The sequence below is a fragment of the Cervus elaphus genome, chromosome 13 (assembly GCF_910594005.1).
Source record: "Cervus elaphus chromosome 13, mCerEla1.1, whole genome shotgun sequence".
Classification (NCBI taxonomy): domain Eukaryota; kingdom Metazoa; phylum Chordata; class Mammalia; order Artiodactyla; family Cervidae; genus Cervus; species Cervus elaphus.
Window position 1 is genome coordinate 22826350 of NC_057827.1, and position 19943 is coordinate 22846292.

At 47.5% G+C, this 19943-nt stretch overlaps 1 protein-coding gene across 8 annotated transcripts in view; it reads right to left on the minus strand.

Moving 5' to 3' along the window:
* NTRK3 (neurotrophic receptor tyrosine kinase 3) overlaps nucleotides 1-19943 on the minus strand; it is a 419093-nt gene that overhangs the window by 319264 nt on the left and 79886 nt on the right. The window lies entirely within an intron of this gene.

Consider the following 19943-nt stretch of genomic DNA (forward strand, 5'->3'; position numbering starts at 1 on the left):
CATGGGGACTTACGGAAGGAAGAGATGAAATGAGAACTCTTACACTGAATTCCTGGAACCCAGAATCTACCATCCCTCCACTTGGTTCCATGTAGAGTGGAACGGCCTCCAAGAAGCTGTTTCTTCATCTTCTTCCAGGCTGCATGAGGCTGGAATCTAAGCTGGAAGGGAGGGCATTTGCCTACAGAGATAAGGCACTTTTTTTTTTTTTAATTGGAGTATAGTTGCTTTACAATGCTGTGTTACTTTCTGCTGTACAGCAAAGTGAATCAGCGGTATGTATACATACACTCCTCCCATGTGAGCCTCCCTCCCACCCCCCCCACACCCTCATCCCACACCTCTGGGTCCCCACAGAGCACCGAGCTGAGCTCCCCGTGCGATCCAGCAGTTTTCTGCTAGCTGTCTGTTTCACACAGAGTATACATATGCCAGCGCTACCCTCCCCGCTCGTCCCACCCTCCCCTTCCCCTGCCTGTGTCCACGTGCCCGTTTTCCACGTCTGTGCCTCTATTCCTGCTCTGGATCTAAACTGAGACTTAGAGAAATGAGAGAGAGAAGAACAGAGGGAAAGAGCACTCATGCCTAAGTCTGGCAAAGGCTGGCGCATCCAGGGGCGACCGTCCACACCAGAATTTGTGAATCATGTTTCTGCTCGCAGCTCTTTTCACAGAGTGGAAGACATAGTTAGCACTTTGATCACCATTACTGTTAGTTAAATAAAAGCACACAAGTAAATTTCACTGAATGGTCTGAATTTCACAAATCTTGCATTAAACAGGGTGCCAAAGTCAACTAATTCTTTTTTATTCTGGCACGACTATAGCTGACCTCGGCTTAATTTAAACCATGAGCTTTGAAGACAAATGCAAATAATTAATTAACTTGCTAATCACTTTTCCCCGCTATGGGAATTTTTCCAGAATCATTAACAATAATCATGTGAATAAACGAAAGAAAATTGGGATACAGAAATAATTTCCTGAAAAAGAGAACTAATAGGTGACATTTATTGAGTGCTTGTTAGGAACTAATCACTAAAGATATTAGATATTAAAGATGTTAGTCCATTGAATCTTTCTCAAAACCTTTTATGGCCCACATTATTGCTATGATTTGCTATCATTTAAAAAACAAAACAAAACATGGCTTAGAGGTTAGGTAGCTAGTTCAAGGTCACAAAGCTGGTAATGTTAAAATAGCACCTGAATGATTATGTCTGATTCCAGAATTCCTGCCCTTAGCACACCACTATAGTGTGCACCTGTGTGTGGTGTGTGAGTGTGCACACACACACACACATCAGCCAGAAGGTGTGACCTGCAGCTGGGACTTCGTGTCATGCCTTCAGATGAAAGCCTTCCAAGAACGAAAGCACGTTGTCACGCAGGACAAAAACCCACTAGGACAAACCCCCATTGTCACATAGGACAAACCCGTAACTCAGCCAGCTCTGCTGTTTCTCCCTCAGTCCATATCCTCTGACTATTTCTCTGAGAAGGCACATGACACTTGTGCTTGCTCAGGGCCCCCGTTCAACAGAAACAGAACAGTCTTGGCCAAAGCGATGAGCACAGCAAACCTGAACCACAGACCCTGGGAGCTCTGCCCTGAAAAAAAGAATCCCACTCCAACTTCCCATCTCCTTCCCAATTCTGTGGTCTTAGATGATGCCCTGGTTCAGGGTAACCCAGTCATAAATCACAAGTCCATCCCTCTGTATGGGGTCTGCTGGGGGAAAGGAGCCTAGACAAGCACACCTTTCTCACATCTCCTGCTCTGCTTACATCTGACCCAACTGGGCAGGCTGGCAAAGAGCAGGCCAGCTGTCCAGCACATGCGCTAGGCTCTTCCTGAGTGCCGCGTGGCACTTAAGGACACAGGTAAGTGGCTGTGATGATGCTAGAGAGAAGATACAGGGGGCATCAGACTGGGAGCTTCTCTCTGGAGAGTCCGAGAGGGTTCCTTCGGCTCTGGCCATGGTGCTGAATCTCCAGGGAGTGGGACATGGAGGCTGAGAACATGATAAGCAAAAACAGTGGTACTGAGAAGATACCAGTCTCCCTGCCAAGAAGAAACAATTTTCCGATGTTCTTTTGGGGGAAAGTTGGGATCCTGACCACCCTCAGATAGGTGAGCTGGCATTTGCACCATGATAGAACAACAAGAAAAAAGTGAGTTCTGAAGCAGACATTTATAGACATGAGTTCATATCTTTAGCTGTGTGACCTTGGACAAGATACATAACCTCTCTGAGCCCTAGAGTTCTCATTTGCAAAATAGAAAGAATATTCCTTATTTGAGCAAGATTACTGTTGGAAGAGTGCCTGGAACAGAGCTTAGCACAATAAATGTTTCTTCTCTTTTTCTCTTGGCTTCATTCCCTGTTTGCTTGTAACCGTGCACACACCACACACACACTTCATGAGCTTTCTCGCTTTTCCTATATAATACTACTTATATGCTAAGTCGCTTCAGTCATGCGGACTCTTTGTGACCTTATGGACTGTAGCCCACCAGCTCCTCTGTCCATGGTATTCTCCAGGCAAGAATACTGGAGTGAGTTGCCATTTCTTCTTGCAGGGGATCTTCCCTACCCAGGGATCAAACCTGAGTCTCTTACATCTCCTGCATTGGAAGTCAGGTTCTTTACCCCTAGTGCTACCTGGAAAGCCCATATAATATTGCTTATCTTTCTTCAAAGACAAATTTAAGACCCAGGTCCTTCTTCAGTCTTTCTCGAGCATTCCCAGAATACAAGAATCTCTACCTGACATGGTCAACAGCAAACAGTAGATATTAGTATGTCAACATCTCTGGTCTAAGAAAGCTAATTTTATCTTCCCAACTAGATTGAACATTTCAACTATACCTGCAACAAGTTATGTCTTAGTATCTCCATTCCTTCCTCCTTCCTCGGGTTACAGTGTTGGTCACAGGGAGACATTTCTGAGCATCTGTTACCTGCATTTAACAAGGCTCTTCATGGTGTCACCCATACAATCATTTAATATAGATATCTACTGATACTCAAGATCTTTATTGACTCAACTGTAACAGCAATCATCAGTGAGAATTGAACCCACCAATATTTGAATGTTTTCAAACTACTTTGGAGTTAGTTTCTGGCAACAATCCAAATAGGGGTTTCCCTGCTGGCTCAGTGATAAAGAATCCACTGCAGACACAGGTTTGATCCCTGGATTGGGAAGATCCCCTGGAGGAAGAAATGACAACCCACTCCAGTATTCTTGCCTGGAGAATTCCATGGACTGTGGAGCCTGGTGGGCTACAGTCCACAGGGTCGCAAAGAGTCAGACACAACTAAGTGACTGAGCATGCATGCAATGATCCAGCCATCATATCACAGTTAAAACAGTGTTGGTATGTGTTTCCCATGTCACAAGATAGTAAAATGAACAGCAAGGTGGTGATTGATCTATAGTGAGTCTCAAAGCAACATCAGGACCCTGAGGTCCAGAAGCCAGGTGAATCCCCTCCTGAGGGCCAGCGGTGACTTACAAAACAGCACGGTGTAGCAGAAAAGACCAAGAACTTGGAGTCACATGCAGGTCCTGATCCATGCTTCACCGCTTCCAGCTCTGGAGCCTTGGGCAATTCACTCTCTCAGTTTGCTCAGCAGTAAAATGAGGATGATAGTAACCGCCACTTCACCTTAAGACTGCATATTAAATGAGATGGTGCTTCTGAGAAGTGGTATATAAAGCACCGTAGCCATGTTGGTTATGAGACCATCTTACTCAGGAATCAGGCATTAGTCATAAGAGGAGATGACAGTGGCAGCCCCTCTCTACGTCCACCTGCAGGGCCCCGGACAGACGCATCCCTCATTTCCCAGATGCCGGCATGCATGCGCAGTCTCTAAGTCACGTCCAGCACTTTGTGACCCTATAGACTGTAGCCCACCAGGCTCCTATGTCCATGGAATTCCCTAGACAAGAATACCGGAGTGGGCTGTAATTTCCTTTTCCAGAGGATCTTTCTGACCCAGGGGTTGAACCTGCGTCTCCTGCATTGGCAGGTGGGTTCTTAACCACTGAGCCAGCAGGGAAGCCCTTCACAGATGCTTAGGGAGACCTAAGAGGTGCTTAGCATGTTCTAGGTACACAGTGAAAGTGTGGGTCCAGGTCAATAGAAATGTGTTTGTGTTTAGTCGCTCAGTCATGTCCAACTCTTTGCGACCCCATGGACTGTAGCCCGCCAGGCTCCTCTGTCCATGGGGATTCTCCAGGCAAGAATACTGGAGTGGGTTGCCATGCCCTCCTCCAGGGAATCTTCCCAACCCAGGGATCGAACCCAGGTCTCCCACATTCCAGGCAGATTCTTTACCATCTGTGCCACCAGGGAAGTCCAAAAATTCTGGAGTGGGTAGCCTATCCCTTCTCCAGGGGATCTCCCTGACCCAGGAATTGAACCGGGGTCTCCTGCATTGCAGGTGGATTCTTTAACAACTGAGCTATCAGGGACACTCCCAATAGAAATAAGCTCCATCAAATTTTGGTGTGGTCCAAAGAAAAGACCTAATATATGTAAGAACCTGCTATGAGTCAGGACTTTAAAGGCATTATCTCATCCGAGTCCCAAGACCAGCCTATGAGGGAGGTGATTTTATCGCCAGAGGAAGAATCAGCTCAGAGAGATTAGATGAACTTCACTGAAGTCTTGCAGCTGGTCAGCAGTCAAGCTGGGAATGGAGCCCAGTTCCAACTGGCTCCAATCCTCGGGTCCTCAACACAACATTACCCTCTTCTCAAGGCTTAACTGGAATGAGGGTGGTTAGTGGTCAAAAAAATCCTAGCACAACCAGCCCCGTGCCTCTGAAATCACCTACAAAAACAGGTTGATGATCTTTAAAAAGACAAATGTGGAGACTACCCTGGTGGTCCAGTGGTTAAGAATCTGCCTTGCAATGAAGGTGACTCAAGTTCAATCCCTGGTCTGGGAACTTAGATTCCCACATGCTACAGAGCAACTAAGCCTGTGTGCCACGACAAAAGATCCTGAACGATGCAATGAAGATGCCATGTGCAGCCAAGAACTGATGCAGCCAAATAAATAAATACTTTAAAAAAAGACCATTGTGGGATCACAAGGATGCCCAGTCCCAGCCGGCAAGCGAAGCTTTTCAGACACAGTTGAGGTCCCAGCAGAGACCTGCCCCCATGAGAGCGACAGAGGAGAAAAGGAATAAGGAAGGATGGGAGGAGAGGGATAGAGGAGAGAGAGAAGAAGGCTGCTGGGAAATGCGATTATTAATATTTCAAATGGAGTTCTGACTGCTTAAGCTTTATTTAAGAACATGCCTCACTGTATAATTACAAGGCCTTAATTTGTTTTCTTTTCCACACAATAAATAAGGAGCACATGGTTGCTCTTTGCAAACACCACCCTCCCTGGCATCAGCAGAGATTCCTGATTGCAGACAGACAGCTGGCACTCAGGGGGCAGCCCCACTGCCGCCGGGAGGGGGTGAGCTACCCAACCCCTGGGACAGAGCCCAGCTCTCCAGATGTGGAAAAAGACAAAGGACTAAGGTGCCCATTCATTTTTGGAGGAAGATGCTGGGGTGGCCGGTGGGTGGGTGAGGTTATCCCTCTGATTCCCCCCTTGGAGCAGGCATTTCTGGGGGCAACTGGTTTTGAGTGGCTCTGACACAGTATGGAACCAGACTTAACAAGCATCAGAGGAGGCTGATCAGATTCTCAAAGGCAGAAGCCTACTTTCTATTGCCCGGTGGCTGGGCCCCGAATGCCTCTGGGCTTCGGGTCTGCCCAATGAGGAAAGGGAAACAAATGATGATGCAACCCTTCTATCAAGTCACCCATTCATTCATCCACTGATGTGCCTGCCATGTGTCAGGGGCTGCCAAGGACTGGGTACTGGGTGGTAGAGGAGGGAGGCAGGATGACTATCTTCAGGGAGCTTTCAGCCCAGGAGGGACAACAAACATCACAGAATTGGAGCTTCCCAGGGAGCTCAGATGGTAAAAAAAATCTGCCTGCAATGTGGGAGACCCGGGTTCAATCCCTGGGTCGGGAAGATCCCCTGGAGAAGGGAATGGCCACCCACTCCAGTATTCTTGTCCAGAGAATTCACAGAACTAAAAGATAATCATTCAATTCCAATGTATATTTTATGAGACAAGTGTCCTGGAAGAAAAAGAACAGGGCCCTAAGAAAAGTGATGGTAACAGCACTTGTGGCAGGGGTTGGGTGGGGGTCACAAAAAGCTTGCTTTCAGTCCATTATTGAGCTGGAACTGGAAGGAAGGTTAGGAGCTAATTAAAGAGCCTGGGGGCTGGATGAAAGTCTCCCACCCAAGGGATCACCACAAAGGCCGTGAGCAGAGCGGCATGGCACGATGGAGGTTTGGAGGGAAACGCAGGGCAGCGGGAGCAAGAGAACAGGTGGAGAGGGAGATGTCAGTGGAGAGCCCTGGGACAGGTCCCCAGGCTGCCACCAGGCCTGTATTGCTTCCCACTCAGGTCTCTGTCCAGGCTGCATGCTCACCTTGAAGACCAAGGGAATCTGGTTCTTGGTCTAAGAGCATCAGGGGCACATTCATGAGGCTCTGAAATGTTTAAACAATCTCCTTGGGACTTCCCTGGTGGTCCAGTGGTTAAGACTTCACACTTCCAAGGAGGGACCGTGGGTTCAATCCCTGGTCAGGGAACTGAGATCTTACATGCTGCATGGTGCAATCAAATTAAAAAAAAAAAATCTCCTTTCCCATTACACAGAAAACACTTGCAAGATGGGGTTATGACTGACAGCTCTGGGGAGATCTCTTAGGACACTGGTGTGTAAGAGGGCTTTCCAGGTGGCTCAGTTGTAAAAAATCTGCAGGCCAATGCGGGAGACACAGGTTTGATCCCTGGGTTGGGAAGATCCCCTGGAGAAGGAAATAGCAATCCACTCCAGTATTCTTGCCTGGGAAATCCCACGGACGGAGGAGCCTGGCGGGCTGCAGTCCATAGGGGTGCACAGAGTTGGATGGGACTAGCAACGGAGCACACACGCATGTTTGAGAGGCTGGGGCTCTTGGCAGGGAAGCACCAAGCCCTCCCTCTAGAGGGAGATGAGGAGGCATCTGACATTTACTGCTTGACAGCAAATGGGGCATATAGTGAGGGATGGTGGAGGGAGAACCAGGCTCCACTGGTTCCAACCAACTCCTCAACACAGCCTTCTAACCCCCCTATCTTTGAGTTCCTGGTTTTCCCCAAATACTGGGTTAGAATTCCAGGGAAGCCTGAGATCCACCTATTTAGAGCTTGGGCTTCCAAGTTCCTTAACAAGGACTGAACTTCTGAGCTTCTGCAATAGTTTCCAAGACACAGGACAGACTGGGTACTGAGCACCTGCCACATGCAGCCACCAAGGGAGGTGCTGTATGCTCACTCTTTGAATCCTCATATAAAGGTCTGGAGGGTAGGAATTCCCTCCCATTGTTCTGGGAAGGATACTGAGACATCACTCTTGGGCAGAGAGCATCAACTTAAAGAAAGAGTTGGCAAAGCTGGAGATCCAATGTCACCTCCAGAATATATGCTGTTTTCACTCTTCCATTTACTCCCTCATTCATTCCTTTTTCAAACCTGCAATTAGCATGAAACAAACATGATGGAATAAGACCTAGTCTTCCCTCCCAAGGACCTTGCACATCATGGGGAAAGACATACCTTTCTAAAGGTCTATTTCAGGGTTGCAAAGTAAACATGGGGAGGAGCCCCTCCTGGCAGCCAGGGCAGCAGATGGTCCAGGTCTGATCTGAGAGACCCACTGCCCTTCCAAGCCAGAACAGTCACAATGCCTGCATCACCTAAAAGACCACCCAAAAAAGGCAGAGGCCCCTCAAGACCAAGGCAAGCCCCATGAGACAAAAGGGGTTAACCCAGGAACAAAAGAGACTTTCACAAAGCCATCAAGAAGAAACCAGGAAGAAAGACACGAGACTGCCAGCCTGCTAAGGCATGACGAGGGCCAAAAATTAATGATGACTCCAAAATAGCCACGAGACTAATCTCATTTTCTAAATCTGTCCTTAACAAGAAAAATGGAGAAAAGAGCTGTGGACAAATGGGAAGTAATGATGCCTTAGGGGAGGGGAGGAAAAAAAGAAAAGAAAATCTACAGAGAATAATCAAGGTTGGAAAATACAGGCATACAGTCTAATCCCCAAGGTTAGGAGACATGCAGTCCAGAGTGTTTACTCAGCACTGGACTGAGCTTTTAAAGGCAAAGCTGATGAAGTTACATAAAACTCTTAAAGTTCAGTCCAAAGAATCCTAGAGAACAGAGTTTCCTGAAATGAGAAAGAACACAAGATTTATGCTGAATGTAGGGCTTTGACTATGAAAATTGCAAAATAAATAACACAGACAGTGGCTGGCAAAGAGAGGTGCATGGCCATATAGTCTGGGTCACATTGGGTCTGCCACGGGTGGATCACAATGTTATCCACAAAACAAAGAGAAAAGGAAGAAATAATGAGGGAAGATGTGAGTAATCCCAGGACCATAGGGAGCCTGAAGGAGAGACACAAAGGGACAAGAAAAAAGAGACTCAATTTAGGAAGCTTGCCACCTGCCTCACTAGGGACCAAGGAGCCAATCTTTCCATGGCTCCAGAGGGGCAATCTCCCAGGAGAATGAGGGTGTGAGTGGACTAGAAATCTACTTTCTTTGCAGGCAGCAGAGAAATGAGTGGAGACTAAGAAACTCCAAACTGAAAATCGGGAGCTTGGTGAGTTCTAGTGTACAAAACACATGTTGGATTCAATAGGACCAAGGGGTATCTGTTTAAGAGGACAACAGGGACTTCCCTGGTGGTCCAGTGGCTAAGACCCCAAGGTCCCAATGCAAGGGCCCAAATTCGATCCCTGGTCAGGGAACTAGATCCCACCTATCAGATCCGGTGGGCCACAACTAAGACGTGGCACAACCAAACAAATAAACTTTATTATAATAATTTTTTTAATTAAAAAAATAAAAGAGGACAACAGGGACTTCCTTGATGGTCCAGGGGCTAAGACCCTATGCTTCCAATGCAGGGGGCCCAGGTTCAATCCATGGTTAGGGAACTAGATCCCACATGCCACAACCATAAGATCCTGCGTGCCACAACTAAGATCCAGTTAGCCAAATAAATAAACTTTAAAATAATAATAATTTTTTTTAATTTAAAAAAACAAAAGAGGACAACAGAGGCTCTCCCTGCAGTCATCAGACGTCACAGGAGCTGGGACACGGGAAGAATGCGAGGATGCAGGCACCTCTATAGAAACACCACTCGACTGCACCAGGAGGTACCAAGTGTTGAAGCTGCAAACATGGGTATGAAATCATGACAGGGCAGAGCCTGGGCCTCAGAGTTCCTCTAGTCTGTTCCACATCCCCTCCTTTCCCACTCCCATGCTCAGATCTTGCATTGAGGTCTGCCACCTACAGACACGGTCCTGCCCAGAGCTGATGACATGGACAGCAGCCCCGAGCTTCCTGAAAATGAGTGGATGGAACACCCGCTGTTCCTGCACCCACATATTGCAGCACGGATTTATCTCCATTTATCTCAACCACTCCATTCTCTTTGTGGAGCACCCGCTCTGTGAGACCTGCTAATGGCTCTCCTGAGTGCCAGCCAGTAGGCTAAAGGGGGTCACCTGCTCTCCTTGACCCTTTTGGCCATCAGTTAAAGCAGGACTCAGTTTTCGGGGAGTCCTTCTTAGTCTCCCAAAGATCTTTCTCCCCAGATAGCCCCTATTCTGAGAAGCACTGCTCTGAAGCTTATTACTCGACCTTCCTGTCCAGCTGGGCTCGAGAATTGACACCAGCCCAGGTTGGACCTGAGTTGGCCACAGTCAATGGACAGTAGATCAGAGATCGTCCATGAAGACCATTATGAAGACCACAAGTTCTGGAGTCCTAGAGACAGCCCATCCAGGGTTGGCTTCTGTCTCTGCCACTGAGCGGCTGTGTAAGCGTAAGCAAGTCACTTAAGCTCCCTGTGCCTTTAATTCCCCATCTGTAAAATGGAGACAACAATAGTGTCCACTTGCTATTATGAGCATAAGGTGACATAATATGTGCATACAAGCTAATGCCCTGGCATACAACCAGTGCTTTCTAGATGTCTTTGGAACTCACTGCATTGGAGTGACTACCATTCCAGGGATGTGGGGGTGGAGGGCCAAAACCAACTGGAAACAGCTTTCCTCTGGCCATGCCCCTGATGGCCACTTTTCTTCCAGGACGGCTTCCCTGGTGGCTCAGACAATAAAGAATCTGCCTGCAATGCAGGAGACCCAGGTTCGATCCCTGGGTCAGGAAGATCCCCTGGAAAAAGGAATGGCTACCCACTCCAGTGTTCTTGACTAGAGAATTCCATGGGTAAAGAACCTGATCGGCTACAGTCCATGGGGTCGCAAAGAGTCGGACACGACTGACTGACTAACACTTTCTTCCAGGAAGAATTTCCTAAAATTCAGTGAGGCCCGGTCTGGGCCATTTATAACATTGCCTCCTTTTACAGATGTGAAAACATATTAAATGTGTTACACAGCTCATCGAGGGTCACAGATAATGCAGAAAAAGGGCAAAGTCACATGTAAGTTGTGGTCAGCCAGCACTGTCATGGCCAAAGAGTCCCTCTCACAGCTGACAGCCAGTCAGGGGCCGAGTCCTTCCCCGCACTCAGATGTGGACCCAGAGTTAAGCATCTTCTCCACTCCAGACCACCACCCAGACACACCACTGACTCGAGCTTCCCACAATATTAGATCTGCAAAAATCCCACTGCCTTGATGCATGGCTCCATTTTGAAGTTCTGTTCCTTTGGAATTCTTTCAGCGTTTCCCTGCTGACCAGACATGATGGCCTGGAACCATGAACATGTGTCTACACAGCTCTGGGAGAAATTCCAAAATAATTTGGAAGGTCCTCCGAAGGAAGACCTTTGGAGAAGGTCTGTACTCACCCTGCAGTGAGCGGCAGCCCCTGTGCCGTGAGCAGGCTGTCCACCCATCCAAACCCACACCTCCTCCAGGAAGCCTCCTCAGATGCTCCAACTCTGATCCACAATCACACTTACAGGCTAAACCAGTGGCTCCTCCATTGCCTTGTGTTCAAAGACTGGAGAAGGTACAGAGCTTCAAAGGTGCGAGTGGTCACACCTTTGTCATAAATAACACATAAAGCATATATGTGGAATCTGGAAAAACAGTACAGATGAACCGATTTGTAGGGCAGGAGTGGAGACAGAGATAGAGACAATGGACATGTGGACACAGTCGGGGAAGGAGAGGGGGATGAACTGAGAGGGTAGCGCTGACATGTACTCACTACCACGTGTAAAATAGACAGTTAGCGGGAAGCTGCTATACAGAACAGGGACCTCAGCTCAGCGCTCTGTGATGACCTAGAGGGTGGGATGGGGGTGGGGGGAGTGGCAGGGAGGCCCAAGGGGAAGAGGATATATGTATCCATATAACTGATTCACTCCACTGTACAGCAGAAACTAACAACATCGAAAAGCAATTATACTCCAATAATAAAAGAAACGTTACTTGCTTATGATTTTCTTCCTTATACATGTAAATTAGAGAAGGTCCAAAGCCATCTCACTTGCATCCTGAGACCCTCTCTTGAGTAGGATCGAAAGGAACAGGATGGCAGCTAAGGCACCAAGAGTGAATGTGCATTCCTGGCAGCCCACCTGGGCACTGGTTACAGCTACTGCCATTCCTGATTTATCCTTTTCTCTCTTTTTTTTAACCACAGCAAAAGTTTATTTCTTTCTCATATTCCAAGTCCACAGCAAGTCAGCTGTGGCTTCACTCCCATCACCTCCCCAGCGAGACTCAGGCTAATGGAACAGCCTCCGTCTGGAACATTAATGCCCTCTGTCCCATGACAGAGGGCGAAGAGACACGATGGACCACACACAGGCTCTGAAAGCTTCTGCTAGGAGGGATGGGAATGCACGCGCGTGTGCACACACACACACTCATCAGTTTTATTGATATATAATTTACATACAAGGCACCTGATTAAATGTACAAGTCGCTGGTTTCTGGTATATTTATAGAGTTATGGAACCCTCACTATAATCCGTTTTAGAACATATTCTCATCATCCCCAAAAGAAATCCTGTACCAGTATATTCCTGATTTATCATTAATGATACTCGATATTTTAAACTATGAAGGCCTTCTTTTATGCCCATGAGAATATGACATAACATAAATCTCATTCGTTGCTTTTGGTATAATATTTTTTAAATGGCCAAGACCTGCTAGGTATAATCCTTACCTCCCAGAAACTACACACCTCTCTCTGGGACATCCTTGGAAACAGTTCTTAACCCAGGATTCAGGGGAAGTCTGCAAATCCCTGAAAATGTGTGAGAAATGGTGTATGTATGTTTGGGGCTTCTTATGGGAAGAAATTCCATAGAATGATCAAGGCAGATTAGCATCACTCACACACTCAACAAAGAGCCAAGGACCACTGCCCATGTGACAGGCATTCTTCTAGGCATGGGAGCCAAGTCCCTGCTCTGTGGAAGTTTATTCTAGTGGGGGAGCCAGAGTGTAAACAAGTAAACAAATGAAAATGGCTTACATTTGACAGTCCCTTGGACTACGAAGAGATCAAACCAGTCAGTCCTAAATGAAATCAGCCTCATTGGATGGACTGCTGTTGAAGCTGAAGCTCCAGTACCTTGGTGACCTGATGCAAAGAGTCGACTCATTGGAAAAGACCCTGATGCTGGGAAAGGTTGAAGGCAGGAGGAGAAGAGGGCAGCAGAGGATGAGTTGGTTGGATAGCATCAACGACTCAATGGAGAAGAATATGATCAAACTTCGAGAGAGAAACAGTGACGGACTGGTGAAGGGAAGCTTGGTGTGCTGCAGTCCATGGGGTCACAAATAGCGGGACACAACTTAGCTACTGAAACCAACAACACATACTGTCAGATCATCAGAAGTAACAAAGGCTGAGGAAACAGTGTATTGAAGAGTGAGGTGAAGAAAGGCCACTTGGACTGGGAGGCTAGAGATGACTTGCTGAGCATTGGGGGAAATGAGGAGGAGCGAACACTGCAGAGAACTAGGGCGAGCGATTCATGCAGGTCAGATGGATCAGCAAGCGCCAACTCTCCAAGGAGGGCCAAGAGCTCGGTGTGTTGAAAGGACTGAAAGAAAGGTTCCCAGGCTGCAGCAGAGGGCCAGGGAGAAGAGTGCAAGGGAAGCCGAGAGGGAGATGGACACCAAATCAACTCGAATCCTGGGGCCACGGTGAGAGGTTTAGTTTTTATTGTCAGTAAGGAGGGAAGTAGTTGGAGGACTTTAAGCAGTAGAGGGACACAATCAGATCTATGTGTTTAAAACATCACTCTGGCAACTGTGTTGGGAATCAAATGCAGGGGACAAAGTGGAGGAAATAAAACCAGTTAGGAGGCAATTATCATAGAGCCAGAGGAGAGCACGGTAGTTTGGATCAAGACAGCCTTTGTGGAGGGAGAGAGAAGCAGATGGATATAAAGAGCCTATGGACTTGAAGGGTGGAAGGGTGGAGCTGGGCGGGGAAAGGGAAGAGGAGTCAGAAATGACTCTTAAGGTTCTGTCCTCAGCGATCTGGTGGATGGTACCATTCAGGGAAACAAGAAACATTGAAGGTTTGGAGTCAGGACAGGGAATGAAATCAAGAATTCTGTTTTGGCCAAGTTGAGTCTGCCTTGTGTCTTAACCACCCAAGTAAAGATGCCAGCCAGGCAGTTTGATTTATGAGTCCAAAGGGCCAGGATGGGAGCAGGGCGAGGAATATAAAGTTAGGGGTTTAGTGCTAAGGCCCCTTCCACTTTTACCTATCCATGATTCTGTGAAATCAGAGACCACTGGCAAGGAAGAAGTCATTAATAACAGCAAAGAAAATATTGAGTCTTTCATAAAGCACCGTCTTAAGCACTTCTGAAGCATCATCTCATTTAAAGCTCAGAACAATCTCACGAAGTGGGAACTCTTACATTCCCTCCAAAGCTCACAGAAGCTCATCAGCTTGCCTAAGTTCCCAAAGTTGTACAAAGAAGATACAGGATCGGAACTGTGGCCTTTCTGTCTCCAAAGCCTACATTCCTGACTGTTACTACACAATGCCCAATGGCTAAGTTCTCTACAAAAAACAGGTGGGAGGGCACACATGGAGAAGAGATCTGGGGACAAGTGTGTCAGTCACGACCCCTTTGGGACTTGGAGAAAAATCAGTGCAGAGGTAAAGGGCAAGCAGAGAGGCACAAGTCTACTGGTACAATATCTACACACTGTCTTAGACCCAGACTGGGGTGGTTATTTCAAGGAGAGAGAACACCGAGTGTTTCACAACACATCATAAATCCATCTCACCAATTGTTCACCCCAGTGGTCTCCAGAAAAATGTGCTGCCAGCTCAAATGTGTCACTGAAAGGGCAGGGACCCTGGCCACTTCCTCTAATCCTACCTGCCCAGTGTTGCTGACTTTCACTCCTTGTGAACATAACACAATTGACATGCCCACAATTAACACAATAATCAAGCCCACATCAGGACATTCTCCCCTCCCCACCCCACCCTGCTCCCACACAGGTCAGCTCCAGGCTGGCTCTCTCAGAGGGAAGATCCCATGTACATTTGCAGAGGAATAACTTAGTGTGATATTCAGAGCTTTAGGGGGAGAAATCAACCAACTGAACACAAGAAAGGTCCCGTCACAACCACTCTAAGGGATTAAATAAATTCTCTTGGCTTGCTGGAATCTTACATTACATATTCTTGGAAATAAGTGGGCCACAGGCTAACGTTAAGAAATCTTACAACAAAGATATTCAGGTCATAATGTAGCTGTTGTTATAGGATTTGACCTGAATAGGCAAAGAAATGAAATGGAGCTTTCTAAACGGGAGCTCTTTGAGGATGGATGGTGCTAAATGCCCCTAGAGAAATGGCTGCTCTCTAATAAAACTTTAAAGACCCTCCCCCACCCCTACCACAAGGAATTGTTGCTGTGAAAGCTTGACAGAGAAACAAAACATGCCAAGGGAATAGAAAAGTCCATGGACTTTAGTATCCAAAGGATCAGAGTCCAAATCCTGGTTGTACCACTAACTGCTACGTGACCTTAGGGAAACTCAGTTATGACTTCTGAGCCTCAGTGTCCTCATCTATGAAATGGGGGTGGGGAGTCCAAACTTAAGAGTTACTGTAAGGGGCGAGATCATATTTACCAAAGTAGCAGGTCCAGTACTTGGCACATAGTAAGTGCTTAATCAGTATTAGTCTTTCCCCTGCTTCTCATATACCTGCATTTTTTATGCAAATTTGTAAAAATGTTAAGAAATTTTTAATTGCATCAGTGAAAAACATTGTCCCTCCCGGTCCATAAGCCACAGGAGAAAGATTCTTGGAAAGAGAACCAAAGGACTTCAGTGCAGTTGTATCTCTGCTATTTCTAAGTCAGGCCCCCCCTGGACCTGTCTTCCAGGCTATAAAGGAAGGCTGCCTACCACACTCCCCCACCCAGGATGGTAAAGGGGTTAGAGCAGATAATATAGGAGAAAGTACTTTGAAACCAGTCAGTGCTCTGTGGATGAAAGCAAGCTCCATCATTTGAGTGCAGGTCTTAGGTAGAGACTGTCATGACTGCTTATGGGGACTCCAAACTGCAGCTATCTGTTATGTATGTGAGCCATCCCAGAGAAGACAAACCGCAGAAAGGAAGAGAAGAGTCTGCAGCAGGGGGTGAGGTTAGAGCACTCAGCAAGCAATCCAAATTCTGTAGTCCTGGTGGGTGTGGTCTCAAGTGAGATGGAAATCAACAAAGTGTAAGCCCTTCGGTTGCCACTGGTTGGATCCTTTCTGAAACTAACAGAGGTAAGAAGGGTGTGCACACGGTCTACAGCAGGAGTCCCCAACGGGTACTGGTCTGTGGCCTGTTAGAAACCGGGCGAGCAGCGGGTGAGCTAGGGAAGCTTCATCTGTATTTACAGCCGCTCCCCATCGCTCACGTTACCGCGGAGCTCCACCTCCTGTCAGCGCAGTGGCAGCATCAGATTCTCATAACATCGCAAATCCTGCTATGAACAGCCCATTCCAGGGATCTCGGTGGCATACTCCATCCCTCCAGCCCCTTGCCTTCTCCATAGAAAAAACATCTTCCACGAAACCAATGAAACCAGTGCCTGGTACCAAAAAGGTTAGGGATCCCTGATCTAGAGCAAGATGGACTAAATGGAGACTATAGAGAATCTATCAGGGTTTGTTCATCAATCAGTATTCAAGGAAGAAAGTCATCAGGGAGAGTGTAGTAGTCTGGAGTCTTCTAGTCACCAGAGAGACACAGGACAGAAATCCAGCTTTTCCTTTAATAAAGAAGTGGTCATAACCACCATCAAAGCCATATTATCTCTCCTCATTGATTCTAGGATCACCACCCCAGTAATAACAGCAATTCCATCACTACTAGCAGCTTGCATTTATAAACACGATTTACCGGCAGTGGGCTAAGTGTTATATGTGCCTTCTATCACAAATCTTTATCATATCCTATCACTAGAACAGGCACTATCATTACACCCATTTTACAGATGATCAAATAGTAGTTCCAATGATCCATTTGGAAAATCCTTATCCTTAAGAATTCAAAATCCAAAGTCTTTCACCAAGGAAAGGATATATAAGGGTCAAGAATATTTTAGTCTCTCAAATGTATATAAATCAGTATTTAGTTTTTCACACTCAATAAAAGACAAAGAAGACAGACACAGTCAAAAAGAGATGCTCAGTCACTCATAAACCTTGAAGAGTCCTAGTCTCCAGGCTTCTTTGTGGCAGACAATTTGGCCTTCATATGGCTGGCTCATTTTCTGGCATGAGAGAGTATTATGACTAATGCAACAGCAGCTTAGAGGTGCGGGACAGCTGGACCAATCAGAACAACTTGGATAACTTGACATCAGTACAGAAGGCAATGATTTCACTTTCGGCTTCTTATTGTGTACAGAAGGGGAGAAGAAAAGACTTAGCCATCAGCCTAAAAAAAAAAAAAGAAGAAGAAGAGGGGAAGAAAGCCACCAAGCCAGAGCTCAGCAATTAGTGCTGGAGTAAGTGACCGTCTTATGATTGCTCAGCTGGGGCCTGAAGACTTGTAAATGCACTCAGAGGACAGAAATAGAAGATGTTGTGCGAGAGCAGAGAAACCTGGCCCATTTGCCAGGAGAAAGTGTCCCTGAGCTGCCGGGAAATTCACTCAGTCGAGATGTGGGGTGTGTCTCTGTAAATGGGAAAAGTTAATAAGTAAACCCATCGATGAAGCGCGTGCACATGGCTGGACCTCTTGACTCTCCTCTCTGGGACCCCCAGGCTCCTCCTCCAGCAGCCCCTGGGCCAGATGCTGACCCTATCACGTGGATCTGAGCAGCCAGCTCATCCTTAATATGCAGACAGGCCCAAAATGGGGTTGGACTGACAGTGACCTGTCCCTCTCACTCTTGATCCTTGTGCAGCCTCAACACTTGGGCAAGAGCTGGCCAGTGTGTCCAGGAGGAAACGGGGCCCAAGGTCACGGGCAGGTTCACTGGTATCATCAGAACCTATTCCATTGGCACCCTTCCTGCCCCCAAAGCCTTGGGGAATCTTGCAAAGCCCCACCAGCCTGTCACTGCCAGCAGACTCGGATCATCTCAAAAGAGATGGTGGGTCACAGCCCTCTTCAGGGATCTCAAGGGTAATTCAAAGACAAGTTCTAGTACAACCCACTTCAGAGACACCTGGAACCCAAGCTGCATGCTTCTCCCCACATCTGTGGCCCTTGGACATGCGATGCATCTGGAAACATCTCAAATGTCCAGAGAGCTGCAGGTGATGGCAGGCAGATTCTGAGCACCAAGCCGCTGCTGTCTAAAGGAATAGAGCCTCTCCCATGCGGGCAGCTTCTGTCCCCCCAGGTCTGACCCCGGCCCCCAAGTTGGCATTCCCTATGTCACATTCTGTCCACAGGGTAGTGCTGCCTGGCTCATGGCATTGAGAGGCTTTATTTTTAGTGCCAGTATTTAAAACTTGAGAGGTTTCACTGAGCCTCCAGTTCTTCTTGGGAAAAAAAAAAAAAAAACCACAGTAATTCTGGCAACCCAACGCTCCACCTTCTTTCAGCAGCAATCTGCTAGAATTGTTTACAGGCTGGCCCAAAGAGGGAACACGTGGCCCCCAGCTCCCACTGTCCCCATTGGTCCACTGTGGGCATCTGGCTCGTGACCCTGGTAGGAGTTAGTATGAAAAGGAGACTTCTTAGAGGGCAAAAGCTTCATCCCCTGGGACAGTTTACAAGGAACGTCAAATTCCCAGTAAAATAAACACCTGCAACATCTGGTCCAAGACCCTCCTCTGGTCCCAGCTACACTCCCAGCTGCAAAGAACACACATCAGGAGAATCCCACCACAGAGGCTTAACTAGGGCAAGGGGGCAACAAATAATTGAGACGTCTGCAGTGGGGGGTAGAGGGGGACTTGGTCCCCCACGGCTACTACATAAGACCCTGAGCAATGGCCCTGCGGTGTGCCATGTCCAAAGGGAGGAAAAAAAGTTCAGCACAAAGCAGAGGTGGCCATCACTGATTTCAAAACAAAACACTTATCAAGCCCTCACTCTTGCTCGGTGGAGTCAGATGTTGCCAACTCTGTTGCAACTCTATGATCTATAGCCCACCAGGCTCCTCTGTCCATGGGATTCTCCAGGCAAGAATACTGGAGTGGGTAGCCACGCTCTCCTCCAGGGGATCTTCCTGACCCAGGAATCAAACCCGCATCTCCTCTGCCTCCTGCATTGGCAGGTGGATTCTTCACTGCTGAGTCACCAGGGAAGCCCTAAGCATTCACTAGGTGCTTGGAAAAACACACAAAGGCCCAGGGTGAGGCCAGGACCCCCCAAAGGAGAAACAACTCTCCCACCAGAATTCTCCACGATCTTTTCTCTTCCTCCACCTCCCCTCCACTTCCCTCAGATGCTCTGTCTCTTCCTGTGAGATTCCGATGCAGCCGGATGCCCTTCAAGTCCAAAGTGCCTACACCAGAGCAACTCTCAGGTGGCCGAAGGAAAGATTCGTCTGTACACCATTCCTCCATTTTCTGGCCAAATACAGTAGACTCCACCCCGCTGGTTCCTACGGAATCTCTGCTCTTGGAGAACATGCCCCATAGATGTCCAAGACGGCCACCATCCGCAAAGGAGACCTGACTGAATACCAACGACCCCACGGGTGCAGTGTGTTGGCACTTTCCCTAATTGCCGGCTCTAGGTTTCCCTTCAAGCCCGTCTCTCCCCAGGAAATGGTGGTCCTCCCATCAAATCCCAGAGTTTTCAGCCCAGAACTAGGCTTAGAGAGGAAGCACTAGGCTCATGAGATTCCATCTGCACGGGTCTAGGCAAAGCTGAGCCTGCGGAGGCCCTGCCACCGTCACACACGGCTGTGGTGGGAGGGGAGAGGCAGGAGGCGGAGGCACAGACAGGATCCCACCAGAGCCTGGTCACCTCGAGCACATCCCAAAGCTGTGTGACTTTATATACGGTGTCTCTGCTTTCCAGAACTCTTCGCCACTGAACCCAGGATCTATCTAGACGTGACACTTGACCTGGACCTGCTTTCCCTCAGCCAACCCTACCCCAGCACACACACACACACACACACACACACCCCTACAAATGGTCTCTGAAGAGTAGTATTCACATCAAACACTACACTTATATGGGGAATTTTCTCTCATTTACATTCCCATTAAGTTGCAAATTTCATCATAAAAAGTGAACAAACTAACCCCTTAGTCTCAGGCTTTACCTTCCTATAGGAACCTCAGAGATCATCAAATCCAAAATCCTCATCTTAAGAAGCAAAAATCT